We start from the raw sequence: 24,665 nt of genomic DNA, 5'->3' as shown, positions 1-24,665 counted from the left end.
ACATTTACAGAAGCATATAGAATGCTTTCTAGTGGAAGAATTTATATTTACATTCCTATTGAGCATTGAATAAGATTATTATCTATTATAAAATACTTTATAATAGAAGAAATGGAAATAAGTAAACTAAATCTTTAAAAAAGAAAGAAATTACCTATTTCCATAATTCTCTATCACAAAATAATTAATTTAGATACAGTCAATGGTTTGCATAAAATGTGTAGTGAATTAGACATTTTATTAAATTAATGAAGGCAATTATAGAGTTGTGTGGTCAGCAATGAAGACAAAATAAATTATAATACAATCCAATCACTGTCTGACCTACTATGAAGGACAAGATAAAATGAAATGAACCAGCCTCTGTTAGCTATTACTGGTACACTGATACATGATATTATACTACAGGTTAGGTTTCCTTGGCATTCAGTAATACTACATATTCATAAAAATAGCCAACTCCTGTTTACTGAATGAAAAGCCATACTGTTGAACTTGCCACACCAAGGCCACTCTGTTTCCACATCCATTTTCCAAAACATCAGAAATGGAGAAAAGACTGAGAACAATAGATTATCTTGACTGGATTTTGAATGTCTTGTGTGCAATGGAAAGATCTGGGGAAATTCAGTCTGAATTATTTTCAAATTTCATTTACTTTGCATTTAAAAAGTGCCCTTTTGACTAATCACCTATTACTATCTGTTAAAAATCTGTGAATATGGAACAAACCCCTTGCCTTCTGTTAACTATTGGATTTTTACTTCAGCTTCCTTTTTCTTCTATGTAAAGACAACTAAGTTTTATCATTAGAAAATGAAGTTTATCTCCCTCTCTGTCTTCATACTAAACTACAGAGTAATTCTGTCCAACAATCAACTTTTTATATGTCATTGAATAGTGTGCAGGTATTTTATACTTGTAACCTCACTTTTCACAAACTCTTCTTAGTTGAAAGGTCAGAGAAGAATGCCCAAGTAGCTAAAGGGATAAGCCTTTGGATTAGGGAGAATTTAGCAGGCATGATTATATGAGAAACATGAGACCTGTATTCATGTTACTTAATTGTATCTCAGGGTACTGGCACTGCCTCAAATATATCATTTTAATCAGTTACTAAATATAGCTACTGATGTATTCTTTTATGGCTGATGGATAAGAAAATGCAAGGTTCATGATAGACAACTCACTTCAAATCACTATCGATTATTCTATATTGGTACATTTGGCCTTTCTATGACTCTATAACAAGCTAAAAAAAAGCTATAAAAAAGCATAGCTACTGCCAGAGTGATCTATGACTTTTTGAAATTTTCTTGAGTGGATTTTTTTCCAATATCAAAACAGTTCATAAAAGTAATTGATACCAACTGCTTTATGTCAAACAATGATGCCAAACCACCAAGATAATTTTAAAGAAGCAAACAAGTACAAACTGATTCTTGACATCCTAGCTAATAATTATCAGACATATGTTACAGAGTGAATACAAATGGTGGTAAGAATTACTTTGAAAATATTTGTAGTGTTCTTAATCCCCTCTCTGTCCTTTGTTCAATGAGTAAAAGTGAGACTTCTAGTCAATGAATGTTGCAGTTCTTCAACTGGTAGTTGGAAAATGAGGAAATAGTCTTGAAAAAAATTTAGGTTTCTAGTGGACTCAAGTTGTCATATGCTCAAATCAAAGCTACTTTTGACTTGAACTCCATAAACATATTCTAATCTTTTTAACAACACTATTTATTAGTGTGTACTAAGGGATTGGTTTCACTCATGCTTTTTCAACATCCATCGCCATAATACCCTGGTGTTTTCTACTTCCCTCAGTGAATTTTTGCACACCACGAATATCTTGTATGCATATCATCTTCTAAGTGAAATGTAGATGGAGGGTAGTTCCTGAAAAATTCCTAGTTCTCACTTCATGTAAGCAACTCTGGGAGTTGAAATGAGAATAAGTCATTGACACTATCAGGGCAATTCAGTCTGTGGTACAATGTTTACTTGCTAAACAGACCATGTGTTGTTATTTTTGTTTTTTAATGATCACCATATCTAAACTAGAAATTTAATCATCTATTACACACAACTCATGCCAGTAGTGATCAAGGCAAGTATGGACATCATGTGCACCTGCTTTGGAAAGTTAGCTTCTGTCATTAGCCTCAACAGTTCTACAGTCTCAGTTCTCTACTGAAAGCAGAAAGTCTGTCTTAACTACAACATGTTTTACCTACAAGAACAAAGCAGCACATTTCAAAGATGTCATCACTCCTGTTATCAATAAACGTGTCAATCTTAACGTTGGATCCAGTTAGGATATATTTAGGGATTAGGTAGCATTACTATTTTTTTAAGTCTCTATATTCCTTCTTCTCCTTTCAGAAAGTAATTTCCGTCTTTTGGTTTCATTTACAGGAGGTCATAGTTGAGTAGAGATTTCAGTTAATCAGCCAAGCAAACAATTAGAACATCTGTCTGTGTATTGAACCAGCAGATTGTAATCATAATCCCTGGTAAGTACACTTGTTTTAGGTCAGGTGCCTTAGAAACAGAGCCTAGATGGAGACTTATGTTTATTTGATTTATTAAAGGCATGTTCTAGGAAAAATCAATCATGAAATGAGATAAGTAGAGTAAGAAAAGAGGAGCTATAAAATTGTTGTTTCAAATATAATTTAGAATTATTATGATGTAATAAATTTGTTAACAAGTGTCTGTCTTGTAGTTCTCTGCAGTGGGTAGGTAACTGTTTCTTTATTTTCTGCTGTTGGCTCTAGAATTGAGCAGTGACATTGGTGGGAAGACGTCCATGCTTATAGGCATCAGCATCTACTGATTTCTTCCACCTCACTACTCTAATGCTCAATCTGCTGTCCCATCTGAAAAGTGGTTGAGAATGGGATTCATGAATATTGAGGGCATAGACTTCCTTTTCAAATGGCAACAGAACCCTGTATATTTGTACTAAATTGTGTGCCTTGTACCTTGCTGGAGATGCCACATAAAATGTAATGCTTTCCTGCTGTGGCTACTTCTACTACTTGGGAGAAGATAGTTTATACTGCCAAACTGTTATTTCTCTTGTACCTGCATTGAATCCTCCTTAAAACTACCAGACATCCAGTTACTGGATAAAAGAATCTGAGACTATATTGTCTCCAAATTGCAGGCATATATCACATGTCATGCTTGTACTTCGGTGTTAAGAAGTTGAATAAGCAGTACTTCTTTAGAGGAGATATACTGGCATGCCCAAGAGTCCTGGAATCCTACAATGTTCACTGACATAGCAAGCTTGTAAATCATGGTAAGTGTTATTTCTAACTTTCTAGAATGCATGTCCCACAGATGTATCCAGGGCCTTAAATTCTGATTAGCACAATGAAATAAATATAGATACGGAATATGCAATCTGACATTTTTGCAGAATCTTAAGATTTTAGATTTTTGTATTGTGTCAGAGAGCTGGAGACATAGCACAAACTATTGATAATGTATAAACCTATAATGCCATACAAATCAAGTGATTGTAAAATGCTTTCTTTCATCTTTCTTTTCAGCAGTGGCAGGAGTGCGAAGGCCAGCTAAAAAACCACACACCATATACCATGTGCTGTGGTAATGTGTTTAAGTAAGTAAAATGCTATACCTAAAATTACAACAGACAGTGCAGCACCTACTTTCTTAAATATTCAATAACCTACTGTTAAACTCAATTAACAATCTGATTTTTGCCAGAACCAGAATGCTATTTAAGATGAATCTCTGCCTCTGAAATCTTTGACTTTGGCAATTTTTCCTGATATTCCATATAGGATTTTGCAAAGCTTCTTATTTATTCTATCATGGACCAGCTCCAGCCTTTGAAGCCATTTTGGGGGTGAATAGGTTGCCTCAGGTGAGATGGGTTCAGCATTCTAAAGCTATGCAGAAATGGTTCCATCAAATAATTCAAAGGATCAACACACAAAATTGCTTTGGTTGACAATATATGGTCAGTAGGTTTTCTGGGTTTGAGTCTTATAAATCTTTTTTCATAATCACTTTACAACTTTCAAGTTTCTTTATTGATAAATAACTTCACATTAATATAGGAAACACAATAGGCCATGAATGAAGCTGGGTTAATTTGACAGCCCATAGAAGTAAACCATTTGTGTTAATTGTGGCCGTGCTGTATTTGAAAGAGACAAGAGGCTTTTGATAGAGAAATAATTCCTTTGCCTTTGAATTCTAAGCTGAAATCTCAGGACCTATTTTATGACTCTCTTTACCTTCCCGTATGTAGCAAAACAACCCAACTCTTCTCTTTTTATATTCCTTATCTTCTTGGCAATATCCTTCAATAATTGACCTCTTACTCCTAAAGTCTTGTCCTTATTTTGCACCCCATTCTAATGGATGTGATAATTTAACTGCTTAATTTTGCATAATATGAATCCAAAATATATTTTTTCTATGATACAATCATGACTTTCAATGTGACCACACCCAAGTGAGTCTAAAATTCATTGTTTTCTGATTTCTTTTTTTTTGGGGGGGTGTAGGTAGGGGAGTCTTTTCCTTGAAATACTTTTGTGCTATTTTTTAAAATATGTTCTTTATTACCAACATGAGAAAGGATTCTAAAAACAAGCAGATATTTTAAAAAATGTTTGCATTTTGTAAATATCTGGGTAATCTTGAGAATAAAAATTGGAAACTAGAGAATTAAAAGAACACATTCATAAAAACATGAGCTATTCCTGATGACATATTTCTTCTGCCAGAGAGTATGGACATTAAAGCTCAATCATTGACTCTATACTGTTAATATTGACACTAATATTGCTGCCAATGCTTAATCTGAAAATTGACTGTGTTTTCTGCTGTCCCATAATGACAGAATCATTATAGAGTCGAATTTTTCTGGTTTACTAATTTTTGAATTTTGTACCTCTAACTGGAATAGTCATGATAGAGGCTGGAAAAATAATTTTTATTTTCTAGTCTTGTAAAACCATGCACTCATAATTTACAAAGTTCCCAAATATCAGGAAAATATCCCAAATTGTTCACTGTCCATGCAGCATGCTACATAATCAATAGTGTGAAAAATATAATAAGCATTTGTAAGAACTTAAAGATGAATCTTTCTTAGGATATTGCCAACCAAATATTAATAGAATTCAAGAAAAAGCATTTATGATAAAAATTGAATATAAGAAGATAAAATAGGAAAGTGGATGAGAATGACAGGAATATAGATGTATAAACCTCCTATTTTGGCTGGGGAATTTGGAAAACGTTTCCAAGGACAAAGGTTAAAACTGGATGAACAATCAGTGACAAACCATGCAAAACTGTGTGAGCACTGTATAAGCAATGGACCTGAGCAACAGGAAATATCAAGAACTATGAGCTGTCTCAGATTTTACTCTATTTGCAAACTGCCACATTTTATATCTGCTATGGTTTCGTGGACGCTGTTAGAAAACACATTTTTTTTTCAGACTACAGGACAGTTTAATAGTCACAGAAATGACAATAAATAGTGTAATCAATATTTCTGTGCTGGTTCCCTGAGCTCAGATTCCCACTGAGCTATATGAACAGAGACAACTGACACCTGCCCCTGTGGTGTGTTAAACTATGGAGAAGAAGCACTGAGCTTAGGGGAGGAAAATGTTCTATGTTCAATGGTAAATGTCTCTGCTTTTGCTCACTAGGAAGATATTTCATTATTTTTCTAGAAAAAAAATGCCTGTCATTGCTCCAAAAGGAGATACAATCTCTTCCTACCAAAGTTGTTCCTTATACAATGATTTGATTCTGCAGAGTGCAAAAGAGAAGACAGTAGGTGCATCTCGTTGCAAGGCATGTAGAAATGTGAGAGTACAAAGGAGAACAATTGAATATTTCAGTGAAAAGATATTGGGCTTATAACCTTTCTTCTCTTTTGTCAAACTTCTCTAAATTTTCTATGGAATATGAAGGTGAGTTTAGTATATGTTCATTCAATGAAGTCAAGGGGAGTTTAGAAGTTCTAGAGAACATATTGAGAGGAAAAGAATCAATTGAATATAGGACTAAAAAAACAAAAAGTAAAAAAACTACATAGAAATGAAAATATGAGGAAAATGTTATGCCTAATATATATTGGAATACACTATTGCAGGTATAGTTAAATAAAATACTACCCATTTCTACATAAGGGAATTTTTTTTTCAAAAATATCTTAAAAGGTTGTTTGAGATTTGCCTCTTGACCTATATGTTATGTAGATGTGTTTGTTACTTAGATATGGGTTTAATTTCTAAATATTTTGGGTTTTATTAGGATTTCTATTCTTGATCTCCAGCTTCATCCCATTGTGAGAACAGACATTGTATAATTTTTATTCTTTAAAATTTGTTAAGGTATGTTTGATATCCCACAATGTAGTCTGTTTAGAGAATATTTCATGTGAACTTGAGAAGAGTATGTAATCAGATGCTGGTTGATAAAGTAGCCTATGCCACTTATATCTAGTTGATTGATGGTGCTGTTGTGTTCAACTATGTAAATACTGGTTTTCTGCATAGTGGATTTATCTATTTTGACAGATGAATGTTAAATTCTCCAACTATAATAATGGGTTCATCTCTTTCTCCTTACAGTTGGTTCAGCTTTTTTTTTCTTCTTTTTTTTTTATTTAGTAAATATAAATTTCCAAAGTACAGTTTATGCATTACATTGGCTCCCCCCCCCCCCATAATTTCCCTCCCACTCTCACCCCTCCCATCTCCCCCTCCCTCTCCCATTCCATTCACATCAAGATTCATTTTCAATTATCTTTATCATAAGGGAATATTTCAAAAAGTTCATGAATTAATCAATCAGTTTATTTTGGTGCAAAAATATTTAAATCCATGCATAGCTTTTCCATAATATGAAATTGTATTAGGGAAGGCTTCTTCATATATTTTACATGCACTTAAGATTAGCAATACTGCAAATACAAACTCCTCATTTTTCAGGTTAAAAAATAAAGAGCAGGGCCGGCACCGTGGTGTAGTGAGTAAAGCTGCCGCCTGCAGTGTTGGCATCCCATATGGGCGCCGGTTCAAGCACCGGTTGCTCCACTTCCTATCCAGCTCTCTGGTATGGCCTGGGAAAGCAATAGAAAATGGCCCAGGTCCTTGGGCCCCAGCGTCCACATGAGAGACCTGGAAAAAGCTCCTGGCTCATGGTTTCAGATTGGCGCAGCTCTGGCCTTTGCTGCCAATTGGAGAGTGAACCAGCGGATGGAAGACATCTCTCTCTCTGTCTCTCTCTCTCTCTCTCTCTCTCTCTGCCTCTCCTCTCTGTGTAACTCTTTCAAATAAATAAATCTTTAAAAAAAAGTAATGAACACACACACAACATAGGCATCGTAAATGCTAAAACCATACAATCTCATATATAGTTCATGAACATATACTTTACAATTTAAGCTTACATACATATGTACATGTATGCATATACATATATATATAAATACATTTATGTATTTTATAGGTAATATTTTTAAAATGTTGTAAAGGAGGGTGTTTGGCACAGTTATGATACCACTTGGGATGCCTGAACACCACACTGGATTCTGAATGTTAAGTCTCACTTCCTCCTCTTCTGGTCCTGCTTTCTGCTAATGCACTCCTTGGGAGGAAGCAGTGATAGTTCAAGTACTCACCTGGGAGATTCAGATTGAGTTTTGCATTCTTGGTAATAGCATGCGCGACTCCTGGCTGTGAAAGGCATTTGGGAAGTAACCAGTAGATGAATATAAGACCTCTCTTTGTCTTTGTCTCTGCCTTTCAAATAAAATGGACTAAACAACTAATTTTTAAGAAATTTGTGGAAACATGGAATTAGAAGATAAGCTTACTTTGCTGCAAGACATTTTTAAATCATTTAAATGAAGGGTTTTCAGGAAGTTCGTAGGAAATGTGCTTTATGGAAAAAAACTGTGCATGGATTTCAAAATAAACTTATCTTTAACTTAATCAGCCATGAACTTTTCTCCTATTTGTAAAGATTTGTATGTATAATATACATGTGTACATATTTGCATTTCTGTCTACAAAGTGAAAGTTGGCTTCAGATGGAAAATCTTATTTCCCTGCTATTGGATTAAGCACTATAGAAAAATACTTTAATTCATATTTAAGTGGAATTTGCAAGTGAATCAAGTATATTTTATACATCAAATATTTACAGGAAAAAAAAAATCAAGAATCCCAGATTGTAAACTCAGTCCTGCCCTCACCTCCCCATACTGCAGTGGTAAATAACTCCCAAGACCATTTATTTTATGGACTTGGAACAAGAGATAAATGAGATATGTCTTACCTAAATTTTTGAATTTAGTCAAAGTTTTGTCTTTCTGTAAAGAAACCACTGCTTTCTACAAACTGAGATCTGTTTTTTGGTGGTTTCTGAAATCGCAGCCTGAAGCTATGACTGTTACTGCTTCTGTGATACTGATCTCTGCTGGTCTGCTCACTTTCTCTGTATTGATTTTATTATCCGTGCTCTCCTTCTTCATAGGAATTTTATCTTCTGCATTAAAGTGTAAAAATATAAGTCTTTTTTTTTCAGGCAGAGAGGACAGTGAGAGAGGGAGAGAGACAGAGAGAAAGATCTTCCTTTGCCATTGGTACACCCTCCAAGGCTGCCGCGGCTGGTGCGGTGGCTGCGGCCGGCGCACCACGCTGATCCGATGGCAGGAGCCAGGTGCTTCTCCTGGTCTCCTATGCGGGTGCAGGGCCCAAGCACTTGGGCCATCCTCCACTGCACTCCTGGGCCACAGCAGAGAGCTGGCCTGGAAGGGGGGCAACCGGGACAGAATCCGGCTCCCCGACCGGGACTAGAACCCGGTGTGCCGGCACCACAAGGCGGAGGATTAGCCTACTGAGCTGCGGCGCTGGCCTAAAATATAAGTCTTTTTAGAGTTTCCCCAGACAAGCTATAAATGCAATAGTCACACATACATGAACATAAATTTTAGTTTTTCCATCTTTCTTCAAAATTTAGAAGCTCAAGAAGTACATACTTTTTTCCAACAAGATGTTTCATTGTTGTTTGGCTTCTCCCTTGTTTAATTTGCTAACAACAGATGTCTTAAAGTAAAATCATAGAGTTCTTCAACAGTGACCATTGTGTGTGCAAAGCCAACATGCAAGAATTATGCTTAAGTGTTTTCTATCTTCCTAATGCCACATCAGAATATTTACAAGCAAGAAGAGTTGCGGCTGGCGCTGTGGCATAGCAAGTAAAGTCACCGTCTGCAGTGCCGACATCCCATATGGGCACCATCTCTAGTCCTGGCTGCTTCACTTCTGATCCAGCTCTCTGCTATGGCCTGGGAAAGCAGTGGAAGATGGCCCAAGTCCTTGGGTCCCGGCACCTAAGTGGGAGACCTGAAAGAAGCTCCTGGCTCCTTGCTTTATCAGTGCAGCTCCAGCCATTGCTGCCAATTGGAGAGTGAATCAGCAGATGGATGACCTCTCTCTCTGCCTCTCCTTCTCTTTCTGTGTAACTCTGACTTTCGAATAAATAAATAAAAATAAATACTATTTAAAAAATAAGAAAAGTTTACCACTTTAGATTCCTTTTCTCATTATGTGTGCAATAGTGGGTAGAGTTAGATTCATTTTTTTTTTTTTTTTTGACAGGCAGAGTGGACAGTGAGAGAGAGAGAGACAGAGAGAAAGGTCTTCCTTTGCTGTTGGTTCACCCTCCAATGGCCGCTGCTGTCGGCACGTTGCGGCCGGCGCACCGCACTGATCCCATGGCAGGAGCCAGGTGCTTCTCCTGGTCTCCCATGCGGGTGCAGGGCCCAAGCACTTGGGCCATTCTCCACTGCACTCCTGGGCCATAGCAGAGAGCTGGCCTGGAAGGGGGGCAACCGGGACAGAATCTGGTGCCCCAACCGGGACAGAATCTGGTGCCCCGACCGGGACTAGAACCCGGTGTGCTGGCGCCGCAGGCGGAGGATTAGCCTATTAAGCCGCGGCACCAGCCTAAATTCTTTTTAACAATGGCTGGGACTTGACCAGCTGGAAGCCAGGAGTCAGGAGTTTTATTTGGGTTTCCCACTTGGGTGACAGGGACCCTTGAGCTTGTGCCTTCTTCCACTGCTTTCCCAAGCACATTAGCGGAGAGCTGGATAAAAGTGGAGCAGCCAGGACACAAACTGTGACCATTTGAGATGCTAGCATGACAGGCAGAGACTCCACCTGCTATACCACAACTCAGACTCCAGAATTAAATTCTTAATAAATTCAAAATGGTTCTAAATGTTATTCTTTTCCACAAATAAATAGCACAATTATCCTTAGTATTTTGACAATACAAATTGACTACATTTATCATTTATATGATAATTTTATTTTCATAGTTTGGTTTACTTTTACAACAATATGTTTTTCAAATGATATATTTCCAAAAAATGTGTTATTTATTATATGCTTGGTTTGTTGGCATTGTGAATAAGACTCTTAAAAACTGATATCCTTAGTGGTAATATTCAAATGAGATGAAATGCAGATGATCCTATAATTAATTTCTTGGGGCAAAGATATGACAAATTTGTACACATAAATTAGACTTCAAGAAAGTTTTATTTTAGAGTTTTACAAACTCTAATATATAAGCCTGAAGTACATTATTTAATTTAGAAATTGCTTTTTGAGAAAAGCTGAGGAAATATTTTTTTCTGGTCAAAAATATTTTCAGACTGTAACTCACTGTTATTGCCAATCTTCATAGCCTAGGCAGGAGAGAATATCTGAGTATAGCTATTTGCTGCAATCCCTGGAGTTAGTGAGGGTTACAAAGACTCAGAAGAAGGAATCACTAAGGGTAAATAGCCAGAAAAAATAACTGGGGATGACTGTACATAATAGAGTCCTCTTATTTGGAGCCAGTAACAGGTAACTTAACTCAAAAAGACATGCCAGATGTTTGAAACATTTTAGTTAAGCTTTAAACATATTAGGCTATATTCATTCACCAATCCATTTGACATTGAGTCAAATCCTTCTCTCTGCATCATACCATAAAATAATTAAATTAAGTACCTTTATGGAAAGATGCAATTGAAGTGAATAAATGTGAGAACAAGTTGACACTTGGTTAATACACAAGGAAGAGTACACAGATAATGTCAGAATGTGGACATCAGCCTCAAGTGTCCCTTATGCCATGAGAATTTATGAGTATTTTTCAAAGAGATAATGAGATGCCTTAGCCAATACTATTGCTTAAGAAAAAAAAAGCTTTCACTAAATTCATTAAAATGCATTATTCCAGGCCAAAACACCCATTTCAGCACTTATTCTATTAAAAATCCTGCACCACAGTGTTTCTGTCCATGTTTCTTCTGGAACTTCAAAATAAATTGAGTAGATGGAAACGATCACAAAAGAAACTACACTTTTCAAAGTTAAAATACTTACTCAAAGTGAGTTATTCTTGTTTATTCATTGCTCAAAATACGTGACAAAAGTAAAACTATTTTATGAAAGTGATTTGGGTCTGTAGAACCCCATTTTATTGTTGCTGTATCCATCTCAAGGCCGTAATTTGTATCATCCTCTGCCATTCCTGTCCTTTGGGTACAGCAGTTTCCAAGCTATTCCTCCCTTTGCCTTACTACTGGAAGTTAAACTGTATGACCTCAAAGGAGCTGCTTAACTAGTGCTATGAACAACATTTGATATACAATGGAAGAATCACCAATATTTCCTGAATGAATGAATAAAGGGTTGGATAGTTGGATAGATGATTGACAATTTTGACTACTGTAGACATAATTATAAATATATTTTAATATGTCTATATGGTTTTCTCTAATGTCCTTTATAGTTAAATTGTGCATATATAAATTAGAGATAATTATCATACTATTTAAAATATATGTGAGCTAATCAGGAATATTTCCTGTATAAAATTTCCAATAACCTTTTTATTTCTTGAAATTTTTTAATATAATTTGCTTAGTTTATTTTTCTAACATTTTTTAATTGAATAAGTCATTCAGCTTCCCAAGGATAAAAAGAGGAGGTAAAAGCTTGTTGTGGTCCACTATCTCAATAAACTTCACAGTAAGGAAATAATGAAGAAGAGGCAACCATACAATCAAATTCCATTTCTTTAGTGGTGGCTTTAGAAAACTTTCATTTAAAATTTATTTTTACCCCAAGCAATCTCAACTCATTAAAGGTTAAAATGAGGTTGAATGAGGACAAGATTAAGATTTCTGGTATTTCAGCAGTTTTCTTGGTAGCTACAAGTTAGCAGTACCAAAGACATGTAAGAGATGAGTTAGATTCATCCTCGCTGTCTACCAAGAAGGGTTTTTTGGACATGGGAGGAGACATTTGAGTATATAAACACAATTACCACACATTTGAAAAGGTACATCAGATTGCAGCAAGGAAGTTTAAGCAGCCAGAAAACATTTCCTACATTTAGACTACTTTCTCCTTCAGATTCTGTGGAGTGGCCAGAGTCTCACTGACAGTTATGAATCCTTTGGCAATGAGATTCTGCTAGTAATTTCGTGTCTCATGATTTTGGACACTTTCTGCAGACACTAAATGGTGCATAGACTGCTATTTACCACTGGTGCAGATCAGTCATCACGTGGAAGGATAGGATTGTCTCTTCCATATGGAGTGTGTATGTTACATAGGCTGCCTTATCTGAATCAGTGTTTCCCAAGTTGTGCACTTTCACTTATCATTATTTCATTTTAAAAGAACTTTTGACAAAGGTGATACTACATTGATGTATACAACTTGACAAAGTTCATGGTAACATGAAACTTGTTCAAAAACCCATCAATTCCAAGCTATTCTTCCTCCTGATCTCTTATTAATGAGTGTGTGTGTGATAAAAACATTTACCCTAAGATCTATGCCAGCTCTCCCTTGATACCCTGCATCTCTGCCCTCAAGATGCTTCCTCCTGGGCCAGCGCTGAGGCTCACTAGGCTAATCCTCCGCCTTGCAGTGCCGGTACTCCGGGTTCTAGTCCAGGTCGCGGCACCGGATTCTGTCCTGCTTGCCTCTCTTCCAGGCCAGCTCTTTGCTGTGGCCTGGGAGTGCAGTGGAGGATGGCCCAAGTGCTTGGGCCCTGCACCCCATGGGAGACCAGGAGAAGTACCTGGCTCCTGCCATCTGATCAGCACGGTGCACCGGCCGCAGCGTGCTGGCCGCGGCAGCCATTGGAGGGTGAACTAATGGCAAAAAGAAGACCTTTCTCTCTGTCTCTCTCTCTCTCTCTCACTGTCCACTCTGCCTGTCAATAAATAAATAAATAAATAAAAAGATGCTTCCTCCTACTTCTTATCAGCTGTACCAGTTGGAAATCCCATATTTTATCCCTTTACTAATAAGAAGCAAATTTAACTTCTCTTAGTTTTTATGTCTCCCAATTATGCTTCACTCAGTGGATTCCTCATAAAGTGTTTTTCTGAAAAAAAAAGTTGTTTACTTTGGAGCATTACTTTAAATTTTACGGTATTTTCCTCTTGAAGTTTGTATCTCAGGACACCAATGAAATAGTACTGACTTGGAGAATCATAGTGATAAATTACTGACTCATCAAAAGTACAGCTAACCCTCATTTAGAGACTATAACCAATTTTGACTACAGTTCCAAATTAAATAAAATGGCAAGTTGTTTAAAGAGAATAGAAGTATTTCACATTCAATGTTAATAAATGTTTATTAGAGTGGTTTAATTTCAGCAAACTCCTTAAAATGTTATATGATCCCTGTCATTGGAGGCTCTTGAATATACTCCCTGTCTATTCAAAGAGAACAAATGGAATAGCCCCTCTATTCATCAGTGACCTGATTAAATTGGCTCTAAAGTGCTTGCAATGATATTTAGAAAACACAAGGACTTTATCGTTAATGACATATAAGCTTTTCTACATAGTTACAACATTGGCTGCTCAAATATATTAGCAGTTAGAAAGCTACTGTTTAATATCACTGTCTGAGAGACAGGATTGTAGAAAAGTGGCACAGACTTTGTAGATGAGTATCTTTTAATACTCTAGTAAAGTGACTTTCACTTATTTGCCATTTCTTTCTTTCTTTCTCCTCTTTCCCTACCTAATCATCCTTTTATATAAAGTAGCATTTAGCTAACACAAGGAGACTAAAGATACAGCTTTGTTGCTATGAAAGAAAAAGGAAGGTGTATATTCTACTATTCAAGTTCTGTTCCAAAGTATTCATATACTTTGAGATAACAAAGGTGTAAAAATGCATTTCCATTCTTTTAAAATTCTAGTTTATGTTCCTTTTCTCTAATTCTATAAATCCTTTTAAAATATACCTAATATACACTATTTCAATTTATGCAACCAACTAAGAATAATTTAATCCACCAATAACATTTAATCAAAAAGGTAGTTTTTTTCATCGTGTGAAAATATCAGAAATAAAACCATTCGCCCCAAATCTTATTTTTTAAAAAATGAAATCATCAATAAACCCAGACAAAGCCTGTTTCACTTTCTACAGATCTTGCGAAAATTGTTATTATACTGGCGAGATAAACTCATTTGAAGTAGTAAGCCTTCAGCAAATGAAATATTTTCACTTGAGAACTATAGTTAGCATTCTAACTGCCTGTTTGTTTTGCCACAGTAAAATATTTCTTGTTACCACTAAATATCGAGCAGAATAAAAACATCTGAGAGCAGAGTTACCTATGGAAATTTTTATTGACTGTGGTCAGGGAAATGCTTCTGCCTGATAACAGAAGCATTGTTGTTTCTTAGTCCCACACTAATAACCCAGCCTGCTCTTTGCAGTTATCAACAGCTGCAGGCCTGCAGGTCAAGCTGTTCAGGCCCCTCTCTGGGGTTTCAACAATGACTGGGACAACAAGCTGCCCAAGTTTCAGGGTTCACACTTTGCTGCTGGCAAAGTGCACTGCTTCCCAGACTTACTTTGGCCTTAATTCATCACTTTCTGCAGATCTTTTACTTTTTAACTCTATCTCAATTTTGGCGAAGCCACCATAGTCACTTTGTAATTCTCAATAATTTCCTAACCATGTGTTGTATTTCATAGACACTCCACTGTTTATTGTTTTATGTAACCATGATTTTTCCAATTCAAAGCCAAGACAACACATATCTGAGATGTTACTCCTTTGATTAAAATCCATTCTCTTGGAACAAGTGTTTAGCCTGGTGATTATTACGATAGTTAACATGCCCATATCCCATACTGGAGTAACTGAGTTAAATTCTTGTTTGTGACTCCTGACATCAGCTTTCTGCTAATGTGGACCCTGGGAAGTAGTGTTGATGACTAAAGTTATTGGATTCTTGACACTCATGTAGGAGACCTGGATTAAGTTCCCAGCCCTTGGTTTCAGCTTAACACAATCCTGGCTGTTAAAGACATTTGGAGAATGAAACAGCTGATAGGAATTCTTTCTCATTCTTCTGCCTGTAAATAAAAAATAAACAAAATAAAATAAAATAATAAATCCTCCTATCTTGGATGCCTTTTTGTCTTTGCCGTCTCCTTTGTGCTGAATTCATTAGCTGGAGATTTCTGTTATGTTCACATTTGTGGAGATTTGTTTCATTGCACCCTTAGAGAGATTATTTAGCTGGACTGTTTCAAAATATTTTGTTGTTAATCTGAGATAATGATGGCTCACTTGCATTTCTCCACACTAGACAATCCCAAATTTAGTCTACACTGCTTTCTAACACCCAATTAAAATTGGCTCCCCATACTATCGCTTGTCTTCAGGAATTTGAATGTGGTGTCGCATGACATTGCATGAACTAACAGGGCAGGTTCTCACCTTGGTTCCAGCCCACATTTAATGAACCAGGATGTATCGACAAGGCTTACCCTCCAACTGAGGTGCTGAGCTTGCTCTGGTCACCACTGGCAGGTTAATGCTGCCCTGTTTTATGCTTTTTAAATAATCCATTTACTGAGATATAATTTACATACTATGGGAGTGTCACCTTTGGCACACCAAACAGAGCTCTCAGGCCACACCCATCTCAAGCCCTAAGGCTCCATCAAAAACAGATAGTCCACTTAATCTAGAGTCATAGTATAACAAGAAAAAGCACCACAGTGAAGAAACCAAATATCTCCAATATGCCAAATAACAAACGCAAAAACCGAGGTAATAAAAACAAGGAAGTCACCATGACACCCTCAAATGAAAAAGACACCCCAATTCAAGATTATGAAGATGATGACATAGAAGAAATGCAAGAAGCAGATCTCAAAAAATTGATAAGAACATTAAGAAGTTCTCAAAAACAAATTCTGGAACTACACAAATCCTTAATGGACAAGATAGAAAATCTCTCTCGTGAAAATGAAATATTAAGGAGGAATCAAAATGAAACGAAACAACTAGTACAGCAGGAAACTGTGATAGTGACTGAAGTGAAGAATTCAATAGATCAAATGAAAAACACAATAGAGAGCCTTACAAACAGAATGGGTGAAGCAGAAGAGAGAATATCGGACTTAGAAGACAGAGAACAGGAAAGGATACAGTCAGACCAAAGAAAAGAAGAGGAAATTAGAAATCTGAAACATATTGTCGGGAATCTTCAGGATACTATTAAAAAACCCAACATTCGGGTTCTAGGAGTTCCTGAAGGCATGGAGAGGGAGAAAGGATTAGAAGGCCTTTTTAGTGAGATATTAGCAGAAAATTTCCCAGGTTTGGAGAAGGACAGAGAAATCCTAGTACAGGAAGCCCACAGAACCCCTAATAAACACGACCAAAAGAGATCCTCACCACGACACGTTGTAATTAAACTCTCCACAGTGAAACATAAAGAAAAGATCCTAAAATGTGCAAGAGAGAAACGTCAGATTACTCTCAGAGGATCTCCAATCAGACTCACAGCTGACTTCTCATCAGAAACTCTACAAGCTAGGAGGGAATGGCGAGATATAGCCCAGGTACTAAGAGAGAACAACTGCCAGCCCAGAATATTATATCCTGCAAAGCTATCATTTGTGAATGAAGGTGAAATAAAGACTTTTCATTGCAAACAGAAATTGAAAGAATTTGTTGCCACTCGTCCAGCCCTGCAAAAGATGCTTAAAGATGTGTTACACACAGAAACACAGAAACACGGTCATCAATATGAAAGAAGGTAAAGGAAGGAAACCAAGGAAGGAAACCTCACAGCAAAAGATCACAGGGAATTCAAAGCATATATTAGAACTTGTCTTTGGCAAATGGCAGGGCAAAGTTACCACTTATCATTAGTCACTTTGAACGTGAATGGCCTGAACTGTCCAGTTAAAAGACACCGATTGGCTGATTGGGTTAAGGAACAAAACCCATCTATTTGCTGCTTACAAGAAACACATCTTTCCAACAAAGATCCATACAGACTGAAAGTGAAAGGCTGGAAAAAGATATACCATGCCAACAGAAATGAAAAAAGAGCGGGCGTAGCCATCTTAATATCGGACAACATAAACTTTACCACAAAAACTGTTAAGAGAGACAAAGAGGGACACTATATCATGATTAAGGGATCAATTCAACAGGAAGATATAACAATTATCAATGTATATGCACCTAACTACAGGGCACCAGTTTATCTAAAAGATTTATTAACGGACTTAAAGGGAGACTTAGACCCCAATACAGTAGTACTGGGGGACTTCAATACTCCACTCTCAGAAATAGACAGATCATCCGGTCAGAAGATCAACAAGGATACAGTAGATTTAAACGACACTATGGCCCAAATGGATCTAACAGATATATACAGAACTTTCAATCCTACAGCTAAAGATTTTACATTCTTCTCAGCAGTACATGGAAGCTTCTCTAGGATTGACCACATACTAGGCCATAAAGCGAGTCTCAGCAAATTCAAAAGAATTAGAATCATACCATGCAGCTTCTCAGACCATAAAGGAATGAAGTTGGAAATTACCAACTCAGGAATCCCTAGAGCATACGCAAACACATGGAGATTGAACAACATGCTCCTGAATGAACAATGGGTCATAGAAGAAATCAAAAGAGAAATCAAAAACTTTCTGGAAGTAAATGAGGATAACAGCACAACATACCAAAACTTATGGGACACAGCAAAAGCAGTGTTAAGAGGAAAGTTTATATCAATAGGTGCCTACATCAAGAAATTGGAAAGACACCAAATAGATGAGCTTTCAATTCACCTCAAGGATCTAGAAAACCTACAGCAAATCAGACCCAAATCTAGTAGGAGAAGAGAAATAATTAAAATCAGAGAAGAAATCAACAGGATTGAATCAAGAAAAACATTACAAAAAATCAGCCAAACGAGGAGCTGGTTTTTTGAAAAAATAAACAAAATTGACACCCCATTGGCCCAACTAACTAAAAAAAGAAGAGAAAAGACCCAAATCAATAAAATCAGAGATGAAAAAGGAAATGTAACAACAGACACCACAGAAATAAAAAGAATCATCAGAAATTACTACAAGGACTTGTATGCCAGCAAACAGGGAAACCTATCAGAAATGGATAGATTCCTGGACACATGCAACCTACCTAAATTGAACCAGGAAGACATCGAAAACCTAAACAGACCCATAACTGAGACAGAAATTGAAACAGTAATAAAGGCCCTCCCAACAAAGAAAAGCCCAGGACCAGATGGATTCACTGCTGAATTCTACCAGACGTTTAAAGAAGAACTAACTCCAATTCTTCTCAAACTATTCAGAACAATCGAAGAAGAGGGAGTCCTCCCAAATTCTTTCTATGAAGCCAGCATCACCTTAATTCCTAAGCCGGAAAAAGATGCAGCACTGAAAGAGAATTACAGACCAATATCCCTGATGAACATAGATGCAAAAATCCTCAATAAAATTCTCGCCAATAGAATGCAACAACACATCAGAAAGATCATCCACCCAGACCAAGTGGGATTTATCCCTGGTATGCAGGGATGGTTTAATGTGCGCAAGACAATCAATGTGATACACCACATTAACAGACTGCAGAAGAAAAACCATACGATTATCTCAATAGATGCCGAGAAAGCATTTGATAAAATACAACACCCGTTCATGATGAAAACTCTAAGCAAACTGGGTTTGGAAGGAACATTCCTCAATACAATCAAAGCAATCTATGAAAAACCCACAGCCAACATCCTATTGAATGGGGAAAAGTTGGAAGCATTTCCACTGAGATCTGGGACCAGACAGGGATGTCCACTCTCACCACTGCTATTCAATATAGTTCTGGAGGTTCTAGCCAGAGCTATTAGGCAAGAAAAATAAATTAAAGGGATACAAATTGGGAAGGAAGAACTCAAACTATCCCTCTTTGCAGATGACATGATTCTTTATTTAGGGGACCCAAAGAACTCTACTAAGAGACTATTGGAACTCATAGAAGAGTTTGGCAAAGTAGCAGGGTATAAAATCAATGCACAAAAATCAACAGCCTTTGTATACACAGACAATGCCATGGCTGAGGAAGAACTTCTAAGATCAATCCCATGCACAATAGCTATAAAAACAATCAAATACCTTGGAATAAACTTAACCAAGGACGTTAAAGATCTCTACGATGAAAATTACAAAACCTTAAAGAAAGAAATAGAAGAGGATACCAAGAAATGGAAAAATCTTCCATGCTCATGGATTGGAAGAATCAATATCATCAAAATGTCCATTCTCCCAAAAGCAATTTACAGATTCAATGCAATACCAATCAAGATACCGAAGACCTTCTTCTCAGATCTGGAAAAAATGGTGCTGAAATTTATATGGAGGCACAAGAGACCTCGAATAGCTAAAGCAATCTTGTACAACAAAAACAAAGCCGGAGGCATCACAATACCAGATTTCAGGACATACTACAGGGCAGTTGTAATTAAAACAGCATGGTACTGGTACAGAAACAGATGGATAGACCAATGGAACAGAATTGAAACACCAGAAATCAACCCAAACATCTACAGCCAACTTATATTTGATCAAGGATCTAAAACTAATTCCTGGAGCAAGGACAGTCTATTCAATAAATGGTGCTGGGAAAATTGGATTTCCACGTGCAGAATCATGAAGCAAGACCCCTACCTTACACCTTACACAAAAATCCACTCCACATGGATTAAAGACCTAAATCTACGACCTGACACCATCAAGTTACTAGAGAGCATTGGAGAAACCCTTCAAGATATTGGCACAGGCAAAGAATTTCTGGAAAAGACCCGGGAGGCACAGACAGTCAAAGCCAAAATCAACTATTGGGATTGCATCAAATTGAGAAGTTTCTGTACTGCAAAAGAAACAGTGAGGAGAGTGAAAAGACAACCGACAGAATGGGAAAAAATATTTGCAAACTATGCAACAGACAAAGGGTTAATAACCAGAATCTACAAAGAGATCAAGAAACTCCACAAAAACAAAACCAACAACCCACTTAAGAGATGGGCCAAGGACCTCAATAGACATTTTTCAAAAGAGGAAATCCAAATGGCCAACAGGCACATGAAAAAATGTTCAAGGTCATTAGCAATCAGGGAAATGCAAATCAAAACCACAATGAGGTTTCACCTCACCCCGGTTAGAATGGCTCACATGCAGAAATCTACCAACAACAGATGCTGGCGAGGATGTGGGAAAAAGGGACACTAACCCACTGTTGGTGGGAATGCAAACTGGTCAAGCCACTATGGAAGTCAGTCTGGAGATTCCTCAGAAACCTGAAGATAACCCTACCGTTCGACCCAGCCATCCCACTCCTTGGAATTTACCCAAAGGAATTTAAATTGGCAAACAAAAAAGAGGTCTGCACCCTAATGTTTATTGCAGCTCAATTCACAATAGCTAAGACCTGGAACCAACCTAAATGCCCATCAACGATAGACTGGATAAAGAAATTATGGGATATGTACTCTTTAGAATACTATACCGCAGTAAGAAACAACGAAATCCAGTCATTTGCAACAAAATGGAGGATTCTGGAACACATCATGCTGAGTGAAATAAGCCAGTCCCAAAGGGACAAATACCATATGTTCTCCCTGATCGGTGACGACTGACTGAACACCAAGAGGGAAACCTGTTGGAGTGAGGTGGACACTATGGGAAATGGTAGCTTGATCAGCATAGCCCTGACTGTTAATGAACAACTAAATACATTATCCCTCTTAGTAGTTTTTTTTATCTGTTCTACTTAATATGACTGGTTTAGATCTGTAATTGATGCACAGTTATTCTTAAGTGTTGAAAATTAACTGAAATGTGATCTCTGTTGAACATGGTGGTGGGAATGGGAGAGGGAAGAGATGTATAATTTGGGACATGCTCAGGCTGACTTGCCCCAAGTGGTGGAGTTGGAAGCATACCAGGGGATTCCAATTCAATCCCATCGAGGTGGCATGTACCAATGCCATCTCACTGTTCCAGGTGATCAGTTTCAGTTCACAGTTGGTCATGGTGAAGGGACTGGGAGTCAAAGGGAGCACATAGACAAGTCTAGTACCTGCTAACGCTAACTGATGGAGTAAATAAAGGGGAGAGTGATCCAACATGGGAAGTGAGAATCTCAGCAGACTCATAGAATGGCAGATGTCCTAAATAGCACTCTGGCCTCAGAATCAGCCCTAAAGGCATTCGGAGCTGGCTGAAAAGCTCATGAGAGTATTTCAGGCATGGAAAGCCAAGACACTCTGGCAAAAGATCTCTGCGAGTGAGATCCCAGTGGAAAGAACAGGTCTTCAAAGAAGGAGGTACCTTTCTCTGAAGGGAGGAGAGAACCTCCACTTTGACTATGACCTTGTCTAAACGAGATAAGAATCGGAGAACTCAGAGGGCTTCCATAGCCTTGGAAACTCATGACTGGAGCATAGGGAGATTACTGATGCCATAGACAGGAGTGTCAATTGGTAAAGTCAACAACAGGAGTCACTGTGCACTTACTCCTCATGTAGGATCTCTATCCTTAATGTGCTGTACATTGAGATTTAATGCTATAACGAGTACTCAAACAATATATTTCACTTTGTGTTTCTATGGGGGTGCAAACTGTTGAAATCCTTACTTAATGCATACTAAACTGATCCTCTATTAAAAAAAAAAAAAGAAATTATCAATTCCCAACTTGACTCTCACTGGGATTAAACATGACAATAGGTCTGCTCTGATTTCATCATCATTTTAAAAAATCATCTATTATTTTTCACTTTATGTTTCTGTGTGGGAGCAAACTGTTGAAATCCATACTTGATGTATACTAAGCTGATCTTCTGTATATTAAGATAATCGAAAATGAATCTTGATGTGAATGGAAGGGGAGAGGGAGTGGGAAAGGGGAGGGTTGTGGGTGGGAGGGACGGTATGGGGGGAAAGCCATTGTAATCCATAAGTCGTACTTTGGAAATTTATATGCATTAAATAAAAGTTTAAAAAAAAAAAAAAAAAGAAAATCCAAAAAAAAAAAAAAATTTACATACTATGCTACTATGAGGTTTGCTCATTGACATTGAATATCTTAATTTCTTATTTTTCAAGAAAACAAAATAACTCTATTCCCTACCTTGCATGATATATCGAGAGTAGCTCCTCTCTTCCTCTATGACTGATTTTGCTGAGTTAGTTGACCTGTATTGGTTACTATAAAATGACATGAAGAATCCACTTCCCCCGGGTGTTCTGCACATCACCAACCAACAGAAATTTTGAGGCATGTGCATGAAATCATCAGAAGCTGAATTTTCCCTGCATTTTTAAAGTGACTATTTTTTCAAAGACATATTATACAGTCTGTTACATGACCATGCTTTACCAACACTCATGATGAACTCTAGCACATGGTTGTTTGAACAACTATTCTTTGGTCTTATAGGTTCTGTTTCTTTCTCAAATTGAAGTAATAATATACAAAGTTTTATGGAAAGTAGATGCCTCCTCACCCAAAGCTAGATGGATACATTATTGATTGCCATTGCTGGGATCAACACTACAGTGTATGGAGGGATTATCCCCAAAATGTGACTTCATGTATTACCTGCTTTAATGACATAAATATCTCTCTCTCTCTCTCTCTCTCTCTCTCTCTCTCTATATATATATATATATATATATATATATATAGGACAGGCAGAGTGGACAGAGAGAGAGGGAGAGAGAGAGAAAAAGGTCTTCCATTTCCTTTGGTTCACCCCCCAGTGGCTGCTGTGGCTGGTGCGCTGAGGCCGGCCCACCACACTGATCTGAAGGCAGGAACCAGGTGCTTCTCCTGGTCTCCCATGCGGGTGCAGGGCCCAAGAACCTGAGCCATCCTCCACTGCACTCCCAGGCCACAGCAGAGAGCTGGACTGGAAGAGGGGCAACCGGGACAGAATCCAGTGCTGCAGTCGGGACTAGAACCCGGTGTGCCGGCCCCACAGGCAGAGAATTAGCCTGTTGAGCCATGGTGCCTGCATAAATCTATATTTTTAAAAAGCACCTTGCTTGTGTCTTCAGTCATGTTCCATAACACGGAGTACCTTGTATAATGGAACATTTCCTACCTCCTTCTACAATGTGTACCTTGGATAAATATTTCAATTTATGTGGGATTTTCTGAAAAAAAAAATTGACTTCTGAGGGAACGCATTGCAGCACAGCAGGTTAAGCTGCCTCTGTGATATTGGCGTCCATATATGAGCGTTTGTTCCAGTTCTTTCTTTCTGATTCCTTTCCAGCTTCCTGTTAATACACATGGGGATATAGCAGAGGATGGACACAGGGCCTGTGTAACACAGGAACTCAGCCCCTGGAAGATGAGGTACGTATTTGGACAGAGAAAAGAACTGAGGAGTTGATTGCAGGTTTACACTTAGATGAGCGAACACAAAAATCTGCACTTTATTCTTGGGGTGCCAAGCACGCATACTCAGAGGATTCTCACTCGTTTATACCACCAGGATCATATATGCAGACAGACAATAGCGCAAAGCACAGGGACTGATGGGGACCGATGCTGGTATAGATTAAGTACTGGTCCACTGTGAAGTGGCCTTGGAGAGCACACTGTCAGTTCAAGAACTCACAGACCCTCAGTTCTCTTTTAACTTAGCCCTTGATATGCTCACATTTAGAACTCCTTGTTGTTTCAGGTAGATTCTCCACATTGCCAGAGTGGACATTGTTGCTGTTCCACTGTGTGATTCCACTACCCAATCTCTTATCCAGTCAACAATGGGGTAAGAAGGGTGCACAGTGATGGAGACGGTGCCCATTATGCTTTCGGTAGCCATCACCATGCTGTACATCACAGTGAGGTGTTTTTCAAGCAAGAGCACTGAATCACTGCTCCTGTCCACAAATGAAACAGAAACCAAATGGGTTGTCTTAGACTTTTGTGCTGTTGTCAAAGGCCCCAGACAATCCCTTTTGAAGGAACATGTATGTCAAGTTCACATTGGCAGTCTGGACCAAACACATTAAGTTCCTGAGTGGCCTGTACATTTCACTTACTGTTGTGAAGGCCAGGTGCTCTTTCTCACCCCATTCACACCTGATGCCCTTCTTTACCAAATAATAAAAGAGCCTCAGAATTTGTGCCTGATGAAGGATCAACAGTTCAACAATTCTATGAGCTCCTGTAAATGCTTTATAGTCATCAGAGCA

The 24,665-nt window shown here is 37.7% G+C and overlaps 1 long non-coding RNA gene across 2 annotated transcripts; it reads left to right on the top strand.

Moving 5' to 3' along the window:
- The first annotated feature begins 2,425 nt into the window (after positions 1 to 2,425).
- Positions 2,426 to 23,823, top strand: LOC149122321 (uncharacterized). Of its 2 annotated transcripts, none has more exons than XR_016220260.1 (4): positions 2,426 to 2,516; positions 3,173 to 3,310; positions 3,564 to 3,634; positions 23,738 to 23,823. It is a non-coding gene; the product is annotated as an uncharacterized LOC149122321 (long non-coding RNA). The 2 variants fall into 2 exon arrangements; XR_016220259.1 differs by lacking the exon at positions 23,738 to 23,823 and adding an exon at positions 9,228 to 9,542.
- The last annotated feature ends 842 nt before the right edge of the window (positions 23,824 to 24,665 follow it).

The sequence above is a fragment of the Oryctolagus cuniculus genome, chromosome 14, assembly GCF_051225735.1.
Source record: "Oryctolagus cuniculus isolate XC-2025 breed Fujian yellow rabbit chromosome 14, ASM5122573v1, whole genome shotgun sequence".
NCBI classification, from domain to species: Eukaryota; Metazoa; Chordata; class Mammalia; order Lagomorpha; family Leporidae; genus Oryctolagus; species Oryctolagus cuniculus.
This window is presented reverse-complemented; position numbering and strand designations above follow the sequence as displayed.